The sequence below is a fragment of the Hakea prostrata genome, chromosome 8 (assembly GCF_041222555.1).
Source record: "Hakea prostrata isolate BN-2017 chromosome 8, UWA_Hpros_2, whole genome shotgun sequence".
Classification (NCBI taxonomy): domain Eukaryota; kingdom Viridiplantae; phylum Streptophyta; class Magnoliopsida; order Proteales; family Proteaceae; genus Hakea; species Hakea prostrata.
The window spans coordinates 34,885,780-34,892,273 of NC_142607.1; the positions used below are offsets into that span (position 1 = coordinate 34,885,780).

Below are 6,494 nucleotides of genomic sequence, written 5' to 3' on the forward strand. Positions count from 1 at the left end.
TAATATCGTGAGAAAAAAATTTTAAATAATATGGAAAGTAGCTATTACATTTCTCCCCCTTAAAAAGTTTTCATCTTCAAATATTTGAGGAAATCAACTCAAGTCACCTTACTTTTGGATCGCACAATTGATTAAAATTTTCAAAACATATAGCAATTTTCTGAGCATTCAATTCCACTATTAAGATTTAGCTAGTATCAAACATTAATGAGACATTTGACATCTTCAATAAAACAAAAAGGGATCCTGAATGCAAGATTAATTGGAATCAAATGACAACTGTAGATGATAGACCTTACTGGGCAAGGCCCACTTAATAAATACAAAAGTCCTATGTGGGGATCCAATTGTTAAAGTTAAATATATTGCCCAAGTGGGAGATTGTTAGAGTAAAATCTAATTTATGGTCAATATATTAAATAAATTAATGTGTATTTATGCTATCTTATAACATAACATATTAAAGTTATCAGTTTAGTTATAAAGCATTGTAAAGTGTGGCCTCCTATGTGTAGAGACCAAAATGCAAGTTAAGGTTATTTATGAAATTAATATAATTACTAAACTTTATGATGGGTTAAGTTAGTAATTGAAACTGCTCATATTGAGTAGTATATAAAGGGTCATGGTCCCCAAACCAAATGCATTGCTTTTCTCTTTAACTCCCGTCATTAGAAAGAGAATAGAGAAATCAAAGATCTTCTCAAAAGAAGGGCTTGCATTCAAGGCTTAGAAGATCAACGATCATCATTCAATCTCAGGGATTCATATCAACGATCCAAATTGAATCTTTTCTAAATCTTATGGATTCAGGTGAATTTCCGCACTTAATATTTCCTCGATAATTTGACATGTTTGATCCTGGGTTAATTAAGATTCTACAAGTGGCATCAGAGCCATTTCATGTTGAATCATTGGGATTAGATCATATGAGAATGTGATTTGAGAATTAGGGATTTTTTTTTTATATATATATATATATATATATATATATATATATATATATATATATATATATATATATATATATATATATATATATATATATATATATATATATATATATATATATATATATATATATATATATATATATATATATATATATATATATATATATATATATATATATATATATATATATATGTTTAATAAAAAAACAAAATCTATTTATGGATTACTAATTTTCTTGTTAGCTACACATTTATAATATTCAGATGATTGTTTCTCATTATTATGGTTAATATGTTATGATTTTGTTCCTTTATTCATGTTTAAATTTGATCATTTCTCACATTTAGTTTATATTTTGAATTTTATTCCATCACATCTTTCATTTTATTCGGTGGTTTCTTTTAGAGAAGAAAAATCACATCTTTCATTTATTCGGTGGTTTCTTTTTAAAGAACAAGATTTAAGATTAATTTTTTTCATAGTTAATTAAAGATAGTAATATAACTTGATAAAATTATAAATAAGCAAAGAGATAACTTTAGGGTTATTTTTGGAATTTTGAGAATATATATACATACCACATCATCAGTAAACTAATGGAGCTTAATGGTAGACCTGTAAATGGATAGCCGAAAGTCTGAATTTATATTCGAATTCGTTTAAGGTTATCCATATTCGAAATTTTTCTTACTAAAAAATATCTGTATCCGTTCGCTAAACAACCAGATTCGGATTTAGATAATTCCTCATCGGATCGAATAATATCCGGATTAAAAATTATCTGGACAAAGTAAAGTATTTTCTTTGAAAATGGATGATAATGGGATTCGGAAACCGATAATCGGTAACTGGATAATTGGAAATTATTTAGTTAGAGTAAAATATTAAACACTTCTCTCTAAAAAATGGCTGATAATCGGATTTGGAAACCGGTAATCGGTAATCAAAAAAAAAAATATGACAATCACCAATCAATAATCGGATAGTTTATTGGATTATTATTGGATATTCGATAAAGTTCCAAATTCGAATTCGGATGCTTTCTTTAAATTTTGGATTCAGATTCAGATAGCGGTTTTGCTATTTGGATTCGGATACTGGTGTTCGAGCCGAATCCGATCCATTTACAGATTTACTTAATGGCAGGAGGCATTAGTAATTGTAAACAAAGTTAAAAGTTGAATTAGTAATTTAAAAAGTACAAGAGATAAAGTAGTAATAAAATCAAAGTACAAGAGGACAACAGTAATTATCCCTAATTAAAATCATTCAAAAATTATAAAAACAATTATACATAATATCGTGAGAAAAATAAAAATAATTAAATAATTACCCTATATATGAAAAATGACTATTACTTTTCTCCCCCTTAAAAAGTTTTCATCTTCAAATATTTGAGGAAATCAACTTTTGGATCACACAATTGATTAAAATTGTCGACAAAATTTTCAAAACATATAGCAATTTTCTGAGCATTCAATTACACTTTTAAGATTTAGCTAGTATCAAACTATACTGAGACATTTGACATCTTCAATAAAACAAAAAGGAATCCTGAATGCAATAGTAATTGGAATCAAATGACAACTGTAGATGATAGAGCTTACTGCGCTAGGCCCACTTAATAAATACAAAAGTCCTATGTGGGGATCCAATTGTTAAAGGAGCATGGTGATGTGTAGGTCCAAATATATAATAAAAGGAATGTTTGGTGATTTGCATTCCATATATAACATCGACCATAATACGTACCATCACATATTAATATTAATCCCTTTTATTCTCAAAACAACACAATTGTAATAATAATAATAAAAGCTTAACATATTGTTTTTGAAGTCTAGCATACATGTTTTTTTCTTTAACCAAGGGGAGAATATTATATTAATAAAACATTAAGCTAATACAAAGTTAATAACGGAAGAACCGTCTACCCTCCATTTCTTCATAAATCATTTTGTGAAGTTTGTCAGGCAAACTATTCGTATCCAACCGAATCTCCACCGGAATGGAAATCAAGCTTGTCAAATAATCAACACACCGATTGGTCACACGAACCCGATGAACCACCCGAAGATGGGTCAACTCATCTCTCAACCTCCAAATATCCTCCACAATTCTCATAATATACTAGGGAAGGTCGGTCTATCCAGTCAAGCATACATGTTGAAAGTTAAGCCAGAGCCATGTAGTTTCTCCTCCATGAGTTTGTCTAATTGCTCTACCATTGGGGTAGTAAGATAATTCACCCAATCACCCACCTCACCTTTTCTGAACAAAGTCTGATTTTCAAAGTCGAGGATGGACTTTGCTGATGACTTATTTACCTCCAGACTTCTTAGACGCTCGAAGCTACACAATTTTGATATCCCATCTATTACACCATTTCTCTCTTCTTCTACGGTGAAAGGGCATTCCATGAACTCTGCAAGTCTCTTCAGCTGATAAGTAATGTTTTTCTTCAACTCTTCATACTTCAAAAACAACACTTTTTGCGGCTTTTCAAAGCTTTTATCCCAATAACCCAAAGCATGATCCCAAAAAGGTCCAAACCCTGTTATTCCCTTGCAAAACATCTCAAAACCATTCTCCATCGAAAGTTGGCCAAGACTTTCAGGTCTTGCCTTGTTGGTGAAGTGCCAATAAGAAACCAAGGTGTCTTTGGGATTCCTGCAAAGATAGATAATTTTGCAGTTGGAGTTCTTGATGGATTCTGGGAGCCAAGGATAAGGAATATGGGTGGCGAATAGCCTCGGAGAAGGAAGATTTGCTAAATCAGGAAGCTGATGGTTGTCTGCATATAACTTAAATTCGAAAAAAGGAACAAGATCATGAGGGTTAGCCGTAAGCAAAGGGTGGTTTTTGTCCTCACAAAGAGTAGCACCAGTGTATCGATGACGGTTAAGGATAGCGAAAGCCAAGGCCTTCAACCAAGTAGTACCTGATTTTGGTGTAGTGACTAATATAACATCACTGTCCAATGCATGAAAATGCTTTTGGAAGGATATTGCTGCTTGAATCCCCTTAGCATGACACCAAGCACCTTGATATTGATAAAGTGGAAGGCCAGTCCACCCTTCTTCTTTGGGTAAGGAAGAAAGAAACTCCAGAGCAGGAGAAGGAGAATGGGTATTGCTGCTTTGATCCATGATATGAGTGTTGGCAATGAAATGAAAATGATAACCAAGTAGTTGCTAGTTAGGTTCTTCAGCTTATGAGTTCATCATGCAAACCAGGCATTAGGTCTATATATAGATATGAAGAAGTGATGTTTTGATCTTCTCCTTTGCATGAGAATGAAAATGTGCATTTGTTCACATGATCCACATGTTCAAAAACCAGATGGCTCTCTCTGAAGAAGATATTATCCTTAGCTGTTTTTGTTTTAAATAAATGACCACCAAGACATAAAGGACCACATTGAAGAGTGCCTTTCGCTTTGCCCTTTTTTGTTGGTCTATTTCACACCTTTAAGAAAGTGAAATTTACACCAGTGGGAGAGGAGAAGGGTTAGAAAAGTTGTATTGAATTCTCATTTACCAGAAGTGTAAAAACGTGTTTGGTTTGGATTTGCCTTTGCCGACAGGGTAGATCACAACCAACAACAAAAAGTTAGAGTTATTAATACCAAATCAATCAACACCATTAATTTTGGCAAATAAAAAAAATCAAAAAATTACAATTTTGAAAGGAAAAAAACGTGTTTAGGTGCATTCAATGTTCGTTTGCATGCAATAACTCAGAGAGAAAGTTAGTTGGTAGTCACCTGGAACAGATGGCCGTTGTTTTCATTAAAATATAAAAGTTTTATGGATGGCAAGGAGCTGTTGATGACACGTCAGAGCTGAGTTAGAGGTGACTATTTGATTTAGGCTGTCTGTCTTGCCTGCCTTGACCCCACTGCCTAGGAGTGCGGATCACCTCTCTATTTGTACGAGCCGTCACCATAAAATCAAGTGGGTCTCACATGAATAATAATTATAATAATAAATTAGCTTGGAACGGAATTTTATTTGCGACAACAGCTGCCTGCTGCTGCTGAGGTCTGTAATTTCACCATGTCATTGACATTTAAACGAATGGTTGAGATTCAAATAATAAAGATTTATATGTAAATATTAATTTTTGGGATAATTACTATTGCCCCCTATACTTTGATTTTATTACTAATGTATCCCCTGTATTTTGCAAAATTACTAATCCAACCTTTAACTTTGTCTATAATTACTAATGCCCCCCTACTGTTAAGTTCCGTTAGTTTACTGATGATGTGGCATCTCCATATTTTTTAAAAATTCCAAAATACCCTTTTATTTATCTCTTTACTTATTTACCCTTTTGTCAAGTTACAGTAATACCCTTAATTAATTGTAGAGAAAAAAATAATCATAATCTGTTTTACTCTAAAAAAAAATCACCAAAATAAAGAAATAATAATTGAATAAAATTAAAATAGAAACCAAAGAGGAGGGAAGATAGAATTCAACTCAAATTTGGAAACTGAATATCACCTACTTCGTTAATTCCTTCTCTGGCAAGATTTTGTGGTTTCGTCAATGGTGGGTTAGTAAAGCGGTTAAAAGTCTAAACTCTCATGGGGAGGTGTTACGTTTCGTTTCCAATATTAAAAAAGCACCAGTCCCCCCCCAAAAAAAAAAAATTGTGGTTTCCTTCCCTACGTATGCTAGAGGAGAAGGTGGGAAACCAAATCGAATTTGAATTTTGTCAATTTCTTTTATTCAAAATAAATAAGTTTAGTGAAGGTGGAAAACCAATATTTTTTTAATTCAAAATAAATGAAGTTAGGGTAAAATTGACATTTAATCTGGTTTTTACAAATGGGGTAGTATCGTCTTTTGAATTCCTTAATTTTAATGAAGGACAAAGTGGACATTACATATTCAAACTTAACGGCTACTTAACACCGTTATAAGGAAGGGGGGCAACAGTAATTTTGTAAAGACAGGGTTTTATTAGTAATAAAATCAAAGTACAGGGGGGCAACAGTAATTATCCCTAATTTTTTTCTTTTACATTTTGAGGATTAAATTTTCTTAATTTACAAACCAAATCCCTCATTCATCGATTACCCAAAATCGTCTCTCTCATTTTGTCTTCTCCCGAGAAACCAGGTACTCCGGTGACATAATCCCGTCACCGGAATGCCGGAGCTTCAAAGGTGGGTGATGAAGAAGAAGATAATCTATCTTATCTAACGTAATCGATCATGACACCTTCTGTTCTCTGTTAAGTGCTTCTCTCCTTGCCCTCTCTCTCATCTGCTCTTCTCTCCATGTCTATCTCTCTAACCCGATAATTTCTCATCTCCGACGGCTCTAAGTTTTGCTGGAGAAACCGTTCTTTTCCCCCGGTATAAGGAGAAGAGATTAAGGTTTTTTTTTTTGAGGAATTAGGGTTACTTTGTATCATCATTGAGATAAGCTATTCAGCTTTTTATTAGGTTATTCGTTCTCTCTTGTTTCATTCCTTGATGTCTTCCCTTCAACCAGATGTCACGGATCGGATACGGCCAGAATAAG

General features: G+C 32.7%; 1 pseudogene; it reads right to left on the reverse strand.

Moving 5' to 3' along the window:
- Positions 1 to 2,750: 2,750 nt before the first annotated feature.
- On the reverse strand, positions 2,751 to 4,158 carry LOC149007651 (cytosolic sulfotransferase 15 pseudogene; annotated as a pseudogene).
- Between the last annotated feature and the right edge of the window lie 2,336 nt (positions 4,159 to 6,494).